Genomic DNA, 13699 nt, shown 5'->3' on the forward strand with positions numbered 1-13699 from the left:
TTCAAAATTATCAAGGCTATAACTTAACTGAAGAGAACTGGATCTAATTGATATGTATAGACTACTTCATCCCACAGCACTAGAATACACACTCTTCTCAAGCTCACATGGAATATTCACTAAGATAGATCACATTATGGACCAATAAAAGACACCTAAGCAAATTTTAGTGAATAGAAATTACATAAATTTTATTCTCAGACTACAATGGAATAGCAAATAAAATTGAATTCAATTATAGAATGTTGTTTTAATAACATAAAATATCAAAATATTTGGAGAGTGAAAAACACACTTCCAAATAACATCAGGATCAAAGAGGGAATCTCAAAAGAGTTTAAAAAATATTTTCAAGAAAATGAAAATACAGAATTTCTGAAATGCTGTGAAGTCATTTCCTAGAGGGAATTTATAACATTGAATGTGTGTATTATAAAAGAAGACAGATCTAAAATCAATAATCTACTCTCCTATCTTAGCCAGTTAGAAGAAGAAAAATAAGGAAAATGTAAGCCTAAAACAAACAGAAAAAAAGAATCAGAAATAAAGAGCAGAAATATATAATCAGAAATTAGAGCAGAAATAAATGAAAAACTAGAAATCAATGAAGCACAAAGCTAGTTCTTTTGATAAGATCAGTAACATTTATTTTAAAAATCAAGTCAGGATAACCAAGAGAAAATGTAAAAAGATAAAAAAATACTAATCTCAATATGGGAGTGACCATCACTAATAACCCCATAACATTTAAAAGTAACAGTAAAGGAATATTATGAACAACTATGCTCACAAATTTACTAAAGTAGTTTGAGAGCTAAAATTGTAACACCTTTAAAAGAAATTGTGACTTTGAGCTAGACACATTTACTTAGGACAGCAAGAATACTGTATATATTTAGAAAGTAATGTTAGGCATATCAAAAGTTTTTTTAATGCTCTACAAGATACACCATTAAGAAAGTGAAACAAAAACAAAAACAAAAACCCATAAGCTGAAAGAAAATATTTGCAAACCATGCATCTGAAAGGGGACTTAATATTTACTAAGAACTCTTATAATCCATTAAAACTAGCAAAAAGAGAATTGCATTTAGTCACATAAGATGCATACTAGACCTTATAAAATGAATAAATTGTCCTTATTATAAGAAAAGATGTTCAACATCAGTTACTAGGTATACAACATAAAAGACCGACAATTCATCATTCTGGCAAAGATGTGGAGGAACTGAAATGTTCAGACATTGATAATGGAAATGTAAAATCATACATCTGCTTTAGAACAGAGTTTGACAGTTCCTTAGAAATCATGCATATACACATCAACAACAACTGGAATTACCAATGATTGTTCAGTAGCTTCTGAGTTTTAGAAATAAGAATATTCTTCATTTTCTCTCACTAGAATTTGTTGAATATCTAATGATTTGCTGAGCCAAATGCCTCTGAAAACTAGTCTTAGGGAGCAGTCATTAAATGATTAATTAAACGTTATTCTTAATACCTAGCCAAACTAAACTCTATGTATAAATGTACAATTGTACTAAGTATTTGACAACATACTAGTGAAATCACCAATGTCATTTTCAAATATTATGCAAATATTCAAATGTGTAGTTCTTACAGCAAAGTAATAGAACGTGGCAATATCAAGACCAGAAGATTCCAAATCATCTGATTTATTTACGTAAGTAAAGGACAAATAGTTGAACAACTCCATATTTCTGAAGGGAAAATCATTTTACACAATGTCAAACTTTGATCACATTGCACAATGTCACATTACACATTACACAATATTTACACTATGTCAAACTAAGAACACACATGAGTGTTGAGCAAAATACTCAAACACTACAGTGTTGGAGCGAAAAAGTGAATCAGGTAAATTCCTGCATGTCTCTGGAGAGAGGATAAGCAACACAGATGTCTCCTTTCAAGAGAGGTGTATTGGGGTGAGAAGGTCACAGTGATCAAGCCCCATCAGGTAATTGACCATTAAATTCAATAGCCTCTGCAGTTTTCTTATCGACTTCTCAAATCTCCATTAAGGAAATGTCTCAAGGGAGAGAGACATATAAACCATAGAAAAAGTGGCTGTAAATAAAACCAGCTCCAGAATAAGCACCTGGTTACCAAAGAATTTGAAAATAAAAACAGCTACAAAATATAACCAGATTAGTATTGTTTAAAACATTACAAATGCAGTTTTAAATGGACCAGTTCCGTTAGGAAAACAAATAATCACTTCATGTTGGAAATCATAATTAACATATAAAGTTTGGAACAGTTAAATTGTATCTTAAAATCCAGTCCTTTGTTTAGGGTGTAAAGTGCATTGTGTTCTTAGAAATATGGATCCCTCTAATGAAGTGTTATAAAGGTAAGAGAAACATTCCTGATCAATTTTGCTTATTCATATGATCCTTCGCTATGGAAAATGAGACTGAAATAATCAGAATTTCTGGATAAATCCATCTCTGTCTCTGTGTTTCTCTGTCTCTAATATTTATATTAGAAAGACATAAATTTAATACCAATGAAAAGGTATGTATGTATGAATGAGGAAATTTTTCAGTCAAAATTTGACTCCAAATTCATAATTTTCAGTAGTATAAAAATAACCTAGTGATGAGAAAATAAATGTAGATTGCCGGCTTTTTCTTTTTGCAACATCTTCTATCTCTAAATTTTATTTGGAAATGCATAAGCACACTGTTCATGGTGTGGATGTCACCTTGTTCACATTTTCAGTGTCCTGGAACACTTGTAAGTTCAGCAGCATTTTAAAGTTCCACAAAGCCAAATAACTACTAACTCTAAGGCATTTACATTGTAAAGATTGTAGAAAACTAAAAAAGAGCTCTCAAATGAGACAAAAAAATGTTTATTGGTTTTGATCATTTCATAATGTGAGTTGTATAATCTAAAAAATAAACATCGTCACATTTAATAATGCATTCTTATAATTAAAGTGTATAAATTAGATATTTATGAGTTATTTATCTGTGGCTTCTAAAGGAAGCTGTTACTTAATAAATCCAATAGACTTCTTTACGCTTCTTTTAAAGCTGTACTAAAATCTGACAAGTAGTTGTGCAGCTGTCTCAAATTTCTGTAGCTTCATTGTGTTTTGAGAGATGTATGGTGCATAGCTTTAACTTTTCCACTGATTATTCTACAGAATTGCATATATGATGAGTTTTCACCCTTAATTATACCCCACAAATATACAGTAATTTAATTACAAGTATTTTGTTATCATATTTTGGGATCCTGATTTCCTCCTTGAGGAAATAGTTGTAAATAAAGGTTCCTGTAATGAAATAAATTTCTTAATGATCACTTTAAATAATAAAACTGATACAATTTAATATATTAGTGTGAATAAAACAATTGTAATTATTTTTAAAAAGTCAGTGACTCTTATATCCATGCTGCTGCTGCTGCTGCTAAGTCGCTCCAGTTCTCTCTGACTCTGTGCGACCCCATAGACGGCAGCACTAGGCTCCCCCGTCCCTGGGATTCTCCAGGCAAGAACGCTGGAATGGGTTGCCATTTCCTTCTCCAATGCAGAAAAGTGAAAAGTGAAAGGGAAGTCGCTCAGTCGTGTCCGACTCTTCGCGACCCCATGGACTGCAGCCCACCAGGCTCCTCCATCCGCGGAATTTTCTAGGCAAGAGTACGGGGGTGGGGTGCCATTGCCTTCTCCTTATATCCATAATTTTGAGCAAAACCTGCCAGATTAAATATGTGCTATGTAGCTTCAGTCATGTCTGACTCTTTGCGACCCTATGAACTATAACCCGCTAGGCTCCTCTGTCCATGTGATTGCCCAGATAAGAATATTGGAGTGGGTTGCCATTTCCTACTCCAGGGATCTTCCCAAACCAAAGCTCTAACTTGAGTCTCTTACGTCTCCTGCATTGGCAGGTAGGTTTTTACCACTAGTGCCACCTGGGAAGCCAGATTAAATAATATATCACATATAATTTCATCTCTAGAGTAAAATATCTGTACTAGTAGATGTTATAGTAGCATCTGTCTTGTGGTTTTGTGAAGTTTGCTGAGGACACGCTTCTGAGTCCCGCTGTCTTGCAAGCCCCAGGAACCTCCTGTGTTTACTGCGGTCGAGGTGCGGCGCCGCACATCCCAGCAGAGTGAGGGTCCTGGCTCTTCTCAGCCCCAAGGTTTACTTCAAGTGTTTTTTGAAGCTATCTTCTCCCATGGAGCTAACCATACCTGTCCTGGGCAGAGGTCAACATTACCCCCTTAGTTCCTCTAAGACCTCTCTATCTGCTGCCAACACATTGACTATTGGCTTTCCTACCAGTTGCTTACTACCATTCTCATCTTTTTTTTTTTTCCCCATAAAGTTTAGTTACAAAGTTTCAAAGGGTTTGCCTGAAGTGTCAGAATTCAGAAAGTGTTATATTTATGATGAACACCTTTATCTACACTTATATTGAAGAATTGATGCTTTTGAACTGTGGTGTTGGAGAAGACTCTTGAGAGTCCCTTGGACTGCAAGGAGATCCAACCAGTCCATTCTGAAGGAGATCAGCCCTGGGATTTCTTTGGAAGGAATGATGCTAAAGCTGAAACTCCAGTACTTTGGGCCCCTCATGCGAAGAGTTGATTCATTGGAAAAGACTCTGATGCTGGGAGGGATTGGGGGCAGGAGGAGAAGGGGACGACAGAGGATGAGATGGCTGGATGGCATCACTGATCGATGGACGTGAGTCTGGGTGAACTCCGGGAGTTGGTGATGGACAGGGAGGCCTGGCGTGCTGCGATTCATGGGGTCCCAAAGAGTCGGACACGACTGAGCGACTGATCTGATCTGATCTGATCTGATATTGATTAAATTTTAAAAAATTCAAGTAACCAAGAATAAGTTTACTAAATTACTTAAAGTCCTCAACACCCAAGGCAGACATACTGGAAACAGCTAATTTGTCTGCTAGATGCCTACAATAGTAGTAATTGACCAGAAATAGTACCCTCTCTTATCTTACTAAGCAGAGATGCCTACCACATCCTAGTAGAAGAGCAATATGTGAAATGGCATAGAGTTCGGGAAGGAAATATGATATTTAGGGTTACAAGTTTGATACCATATATGCAAAAGCAAAGGAGAGGAAGAGAGGGTATCAAGAAGAGAGGGAAGGAGGCTAGATTTTCTAAGTACACACCATTAAAGAACTTCACGATATGCCATTCTAAGAGGTAGAAATCTTCTATAGGCAGTAGAGACCTATATAAGATTTCTGCTAGAGAAACAAATTGAGCTTATTTTTAATTTTGAAAGAGGATATATGGAGTTGTAAAGAATGGAAGGCAGTTCTTCCCAAAAGAACACTGTGTGCTAGAAGACAGCTGATCACTATCTGTGCTTATTTCACTTAATTTCTTTGTTCAGGACATGATCATATAATATAATTTTCTAGGTAGATTCCCTATAATGTCCTTAAACCTATGTGAGCTTACTAGAGTCTGTAAATAATTACTTACCATCCCTATATGCCTAACTATAAATTAAAATGCTGATGCACCCTAGGAAATTTATCTCATCTGTGAAGTAGATCCAAAGGACTCTGCCATCATTTGAAAACAGTGTCTCCTTGTACATCTGTATTATGCCATCTTTATACATGGTCCCAAGGTTAACTCTTCTTTTTATAAAATCCTACATTTCGCTGAACCGATCCTCTTTATTCCTTAGATAAACTGAGATAAAAGGTCCACATAATTTTCTACTAAAACATAGTAGTTGGCTCTGCTGTGCCTCAGCAAAGATATACTAGAACTGTCCAACCCTGACAACATTTGTAAATCAGCAGCTATAGAAACACACAACTGCAAAAAGTTTCAAAAGAAAAGTTGTGACATTTTACCTGACCCTGTATACTTCAATATGTCTAAAAGTTCTCTTATTAGATGTGGTAAGAAGAGGTGGCAAGAATACACAGAGGAACTGTACAAAAAAGATCTTCACGACCCAGATAATCACGATGGTGTGATCACTGACCTAGAGCCAGACATCCTGGAATGTGAAGTCAAGTGGGCCTTAGAAAGCATCACTACGAACAAAGCTAGTGGAAGTGATGGAATTCCAGTTGAGCTATTTCAAATCCTGAAAGATGATGCTGTGAAAGTGCTGCACTCAATATGCCAGCAAATTTGGAAGACTCAGCAGTGGCCACAGGACTGGAAAAGGTCAGTTTTCATTCCAATCCCAAAGAAAGGCAATGCCAAAGATTGCTCAAACTACCACACAGTTTCACTTATCTCACATGCTAGTAAAGTAATGCTCAAAATTCTCCAAGCCAGGCTTCAGCAATACGTGAACCGTGAACTTCCTGATGTTCAAGCTGGTTTTAGAAAAGGCAGAGGAACCAGAGATCAAATTGCCAACATCCGCTTGATCATGGAAAAAGCAAGAGAGTTCCAGAAAAACATGTATTTCTACTTTATTGACTATGCCAAAGCCTTTGACTGTGTGGATCACAATAAACTGTGGAAAATTCTTCAAGAGATGGGAATACCAGACCACCTGACCTGCCTCTTGAGAAATCTGTATTCAGGTCAGGAAGCAACAGTTAGAACTGGACATGGAACAGCAGACTGGTTCAGAATAGGAAAAGGAATACATCAAGGCTGTATATTGTCACCCTGCTTATTTAACTTATATGCAGAGTACATCATGAGAAACGCTGGGCTGGAAGAAACACAAGCTCGAATGAAGATTACAGGGAGAAATATCAATAAGCTCAGATATGCAGATGACACCACCCTTATGGCAGAAAGTGAAAAGGAACTCAAAAGCTTCTTGATGAAAGTGAAAGTGAAGAGTGAAAAAGTTGGCTTAAAGCTCAACATTCAGAAAACGAAGATCATGGCATCCGGTCCCACCACTTCATGGGAAATACATGGGGAAACAGTGAAAACAGTGTCAGACTTTATTTTGGGGGGCTCCAAAATCACTGCAGATGGTGATGGCAGCCATGAAATTAAAAGACGCTTACTCCTTGGAAGGAAAGTTATGACCAACCTAGATAGCATATTCAAAAGCAGAGACATTACTTTGCCAGCAAAGGTCCGTCTAGTCAAGGCTATGGTTTTTCCTGTGGTCATGTATGGATGTGAGAGTTGGACTGTGAAGAATGCTGAGTGCCGAAGAATTGATGCTTTTGAACTGTGGTGTTGGAGAAGACTCTTGAGAGTCCCTTGGACTGCAAGGAGATCCAACCAGTTCATTCTGAAGGAGATCAGCCCTGGGATTTCTTTGGAGGGAATGATGCTAAAGCTGAAACTCCAGTACTTTGGCCACCTCATGCGAAGAGTTGACTCATTGGAAAAGACTCTTGATGCTGGGAGGGATTGGGGGGCAGGAGAAGGGGATGACAGAGGAAGAGATGGCTGGATGGCATCACTGACTCGATGGAGGTGAGTCTGATTGAACTCCGGGAGTCGGTGATGGACAGTGAGGTCTGGCGTGCTGAGATTCATGGGGTTGGGAAGAGTCGGACACGACTGACTGACTGAACTGAATTGAACTGAACCTTAAAAAATGGAAATAGCTTAATATAACCTTGCATATCATTATTAGCACTGTTATTTTTGAAGAAAAGTATGTATGTGTGTGCACGTGTGTGTGTGTGTGTGTATATATATATATATGTTCAGTCGCTCAGTTGTGTCCAGCTGTAGCCCGCCAGGCTCCTCTGTCCATGGGGATTCTCCAGTCAAGAATACTGGAGTCGGTTGACATTTCCTACTCCAACGATCTTCCCAACTCAGGATTTGAACCCATGTCTCTTGTGTCTCCTGCATTGGCAGACAGATTTTTAACACTGTTCCATTTGGGAAGTGCGCTCTCTCTCTCTCTTTAAATATATAAATATATATATATTTAAATTCTGCCCAGTTGGCAAAACTATTTTGATGATGGAAGCATAATTATAGGAATCTTGGTAAAGGCCAGCAAATGATTTATTTTTTATTTGGTGTGAAATGTAATTTATTATGTTAATTTTCCTTAGCTATTCAGTAAAACAGATCTAATTTCAATGCATGCCTTGCTCAGCTAAAGGTCCATGTGCTGTCCTTAAACAGTTGCTGTTAATAAGCTTTTGAAATTTATACTTTAAAGGTAATATTATATAATGCCTGGAGTTTCTACGTGATAATAGCTAATTATAACAACTGTGACAGGATGTGGATAGCCCTGTTAAGTTGTTTTTCTTAATGTGGTAAAATATACATAATGTAAAATTTACCATGTAACTACTTTTAAGTATGCATTTCAGTGGTATTAAGTACCTTCATATTGTTGTGCAATCATCACCACTGTCTCCAAAAAGTCTTTTATTATCCCAAACTGAAAATCTATACCCATTAAATAATAATTCCCCATTCCTCCCTTCCTCTAACCCCTGGTAACCATCACACTACATTCTAACTCCATGAATTTGATTATTTTGGCCTTGCCTGATAACTCAGTTGGTAAAGAATCTTTCCTCCAGTGCAGGAGATCTGGGTTCGATTCCTGGGTCAGAAAGATCCCCTGGAGAAGGAAATTTGATTATTTAGGTATCATGAAAAGTAAAAGTAAAAGTCACTCAGTCGTGTCTGACTCTTTGCGACCCCAATAGACTATACAGTCCATGAAATTCTCCAGAGCAGAATACTGGAGTAGCTTTTCCCTTTTCCGAGGGATCTTCTCAACCTAGGGATGGAACCCAGGTCTCCCACATTGCAGGCAGATTCTTTACCAGCTGAGCCACAAGGGAAGCCCTTAGGTTCCATATATAGGTGTAATCGTACAATATTTGTCCTTTTATGACTTCTATTTCATTTAGCATAATTTCTTCAATATCATTCATATTGTAGAATGGAGCAGAATTTTATTTATTTTTAAATGTATGTATACACCACACTTTGTTTATCCATCTGTCTATTGATAGACACATGGATTGGTTTTTGGCTTTGGTGAACAGTGCTGCTGTGAAAATTGGTTAAGCCTCTGCTTTCAGTTCTTTGGAGCCCATAACAAGAAGTGGAATGGCTGAATCCGATAGTAATTCTTATTATTTTCAGACGCAACGTACTGTTTTCTACAGTGGCTATGCTACTGTACATTCTCTGCAGCAGTGCACATGGATTCTGGTTTCTCCACATTCTTGCCAACACTTGTTATTTTTTGTTGTTGTTTTATAATGGCCATCTAATGAGTATGTAGTCGTATCTAATTTTGGCTGATGAAGTTTTTAATAGATTTACTTTTCCAAAACAAAAGCAATAGTAAAGGATTAAATGTTTCCACAAAAGGCCCTTTTACAACCACAATTGTTCAAAAGAGTAGTTTCCATGAGATACTACTCTGACCTGTCATGGCCCTGTCACCACTTCCTATAATCTCAATATAATACTGTTTTTTGGGAGTCTAAGGATAACTATGAAAGGAAACTTTCCTTTCATACTTAAATAAAATTTTTTAATTTTGACTTTGTTAATATTTATTTGAGAGAGTGTTTTATCATCAGTATTTCCCTGTGCTGTGCTGTGCTTAGCTTCTCAGTCATGTTGGACTCTTTGTGATCCCATGGACTGTAGTTAACCAGGCTCCCTTTTCCATGGGGATTCTCCAGGCAAGAATACTGGAGTGGGTTGCCATTCCCTTCTCCAGGAGATCTTCCAAACCCAGGGATCGAATCCAGGTCTCCCGCCTTGCAGGAGGATTCTTTACCGTCTAACCCACCGGGGAAGGCCATGAATACTGAAGTGGGTAACCTATCCCTTCTCCTCGAGGATATTCCTGACCCAGGAATCAAACGGGGGTCTCCTGCATTGCAGGCAAGTTCTTTACCAGCTGAGCTACCAGGGAAGCCCCAGTTTTTCCCTGCATAAAAATATTTGTGACAAATGCCATAGTTACCATCTTAAGTTATTATCTCTTTTTAATATAGTTTTTCCTGATGTGTAAGCACGTATAACTGGAATAGGAAAGTCAGGGATTGGAAGGAATGATGTACAGTGAGATGTCTAAGTAGTGAAAACAGCCATCTATGGCCCAGAGAGAGCAAAAATGTTTTTTGGATGACCTCTAGGAGTATCTTTCATACTGAATATGATACACTATGTAGCATAAGACATCTGTTTTATAATAATAATATGTGATAGTGAGTCACATATGACATCTACTACATATCAAAATATACAGAGAATAAAACATTCTGTGACAGTGAGTAGAGTATTATTTATCTATACTTGTTTTGATAAAGAATGCTAAAAAATATATTTAAGAGATTGGTTTAACTTCAGGCTCTACTACAAAGCCACAGTTATCAAGACAGTATGGTACTGGCACAAAGACAGAAATATAGATCAATGGAACAAAATAGAAAGCCCAGAGATAAATCCACACACATATGGACACCTTATCTTTGACAAAGGAGGCAAGAATATACAATGGATTAAAGACAATCTCTTTAACAAGTGGTGCTGGGAAATCTGGTCAACCACTTGTAAAAGAATGAAACTAGAACACTTTCTAACACCATACACAAAAATAAACTCAAAATGGATTAAAGATCTCAACATAAGACCAGAAACTATAAAACTCCTAGAGGAGAACATAGGCAAAACACTCTCCGACATACATCACAGCAGGATCCTCTATGACCCACCTCCCAGAATATTGGGAATAAAAGCATAAATAAACAAATGGGACCTAATTAACCTTAAAAGCTTCTGCACATCAAAGGAAACTATTAGCAAGGTGAAAAGACAGCCTTCAGAATGGGAGAAGATAATAGCAAATGAAGCAACTGACAAACAACTAATCTCGAGAATATACAAGCAACTCCTACAGCTCAACTCCAGAAAAATAAATGACCCAATCAAAAAATGGGCCAAAGAACTAAGTAGACATTTCTCAAAAGAAGACATACAGATGGCTCACAAACACATGAAAAGATGCTCAACATCACTCATTATCAGAGAAATGCAAATCAAAACCACTATGAGGTACCATTTCACACCAGTCAGAATGGCTGCGATCCAAAAGCCTACAAGTAATAAATGCTGGCGAGGGTGTGGAGAAAAGGGAACCCTCTTACACTGTTGGTGGGAATGCAAACTAGTACAGCCACTATGGAGAACAATGTGGAGATTCCTTAAAAAACTGGAAATAGAACTGCCTTATGATCCAGCAATCCCACTGCTGGGCATACACACTGAGGAAACCAGAATTGAAAGAGACACGTGTACCCCAATGTTCATCGCAGCACTGTTTATAATAGCCAGGACATGGAAGCAACCTAGATGTCCATCAGCAGATGAATGGATAAGAAAGCTGTGGTACATATACACAATGGAGTATTACTCAGCCATTAAAAAGAATACATTTGAATCAGTTCTAATGAGGTGGATGAAACTGGAGCCTATTATACAGAGTGAAGTAAGCCAGAAAGAAAAACAGCAATACAGTATACTAACGCATATATATGGAATTTAGAAAGATGGTAACAATAACCCTGTGTACGAGACAGCAAAAGAGACACTGATGTATAGAACAGTCTTATGGACTCTGAGAGAGAGGGAGAGGGTGGGAAGATTTGGGAGAACGGCATTGAAACATGTAAAATATCATGTATGAAACGAGTTGCCAGTCCAGGTTCGATGCACAATACTGGATGCTTGGGGCTGGTGCACTGGGACGACCCAGAGGGATGGAATGGGGAGGGAGGAGGGATGAGGGTTCAGGATGGGGAACACATGTATATCTGTGGTGGATTCATTTTGATATTTGGCAAAACTAATACAATTATGTAAAGTTTAAAAATAAAATAAAATTAAAAAAAAAAAAGAGAGATTGGTTTAAGATGGCAGAGTAGAAGAACATGTGCTCATCTCCTCCTATGAGAACACCAAAATTGAAACTAGCTGTTGAACAGCCATCAACAGGAGAACACTGAAACCCACCATAAAGATACCCCATGTCCAAAGACAAAGGAAAAGCAGCAACAAGACAGTTGGAAGGAGCAATGACAATAAAATCAAACCCCATACCCACCAGGTGGAAGACCCACCAACTGGAGAACAATAATACCAAAATAGTTCTCCCATTGTTGTGAGGGTTCAGTATCCCAGCTCAGGCTTTCCAGCCTGGGGATCCAGCAAAGAGACTAAGAATCCCCAGGGAATCTGATTTTGAAGGCCAGCAGGATTTGATTATAGAACTTCCACAGGACTGGGGGAAACAGAAACTCCACTCTGGGAGGGCACAAAGAAAACGTTACATGCACCAGGACCCAGGGGAAAGGAACAGTGACACCAGACCCACCTGCTAGTGTTGGAGGGTCTCCTGTGGAGGTGTGGGTCAGCAGTGGCTCCCTGCAGAGATGGGAATCACTGGCAGCAGAATTCCTGGGAAGTGCGTCTTGGCATAAGCCCTCTTGTAGGTCACCATTAGCCCTACCATAGAGCCTGTAGAGTCAAGGGCTGGGTTGCTTCAGGCCAAACAGAGATGAATGGTACACTGAAGGAATCAATAGCAAAATACTGAGGCAGAAGAACAGATAAATGACATGGAAGACATAATGGTGGGAATCACTGCCCCAAAATAGAATATAGAAAAAAAAAAGAAAAAGAAAAAATAATGAAGACAGCATAAGAGGCATCTGGACAACATAAAATGCACCAACATTCTCATTGTAGGGGTCCTAGAAGGAGAAGAGAGAGAGAAGGACCTGAAAAAAATATTTGAAGAGATAATAGCTGGGAACTTCCAGCAATGCAGGAGACGCAAGAGACACACGGGTTTGATCCCTGGGTCAGGAAGATCCTCTGGTATAGTAAATGGTAGTCCACTCTGGTATTCTGGCCTAGAAAATTCTGTGGACAGAGGATCCTGGTGGGCAATAGTCCATGGGTTGCAGAGAGTCAGACACGACTGAGCACAGCACAGCAAAGCAACACTCTGTAACTTGGGAAAGGAATTAGTCAACAAAGTCCAGGAAGCACAGAATTTCAAGCAGGACAGAAACAAGGAAGAACACACTGAGATACATAGTAATCAAACTGCAAAAATTAAACACACAGATACAGTATTAAAAGCAACAAGGGGAAAATAACAAAGAACATACAAGGGAACTTCCATAAAGTTATCAACTGATTTCTCAGCAGAAACTCTGTAAGCCAAAAGGGAATAGCTCATTCCCTTTAAAGTGATGAAAGGGAAGAACCTACAACCAAGAGCACTTTATTCAGCAAGACTTTGCTTCAGATTTGATGGAGAAATCAAAAGCTTTTCAGACAAGCAAAGGTTAAGAGAATTCAGCACCACCAAACCAGCTTTATGACAAATGCTAAAGGAACTTCTCTAGGAAGGAAATACAAGGAAAGGAAAAGATCGACAGAAAATAATCCCCAAACAAGAAAACGGTAATAGGATCATTCATATCGATGTGTGTGTGTGTGAGTGTGTGTGTAGTCACTCAGTCGTGTCTGACTCTTTGCGACCCCATGGACTGTAGCCCACCAGGTTCCTCTGTCCATGGGATTTTCCAGGCAAGAATACTGGAGTGGGTTGCCATTTCCTATTCCAGGGGATCTTCCTGACCCAGGAATTAAACCCACATCTCCTGCATTGGCAGGAAAATTTTTTACCACCGTGCTACCTGGGAAGCACCAA

The sequence above is a fragment of the Bubalus kerabau genome, chromosome 19 (genome assembly GCF_029407905.1).
Source record: "Bubalus kerabau isolate K-KA32 ecotype Philippines breed swamp buffalo chromosome 19, PCC_UOA_SB_1v2, whole genome shotgun sequence".
NCBI lineage: Eukaryota > Metazoa > Chordata > Mammalia > Artiodactyla > Bovidae > Bubalus > Bubalus kerabau.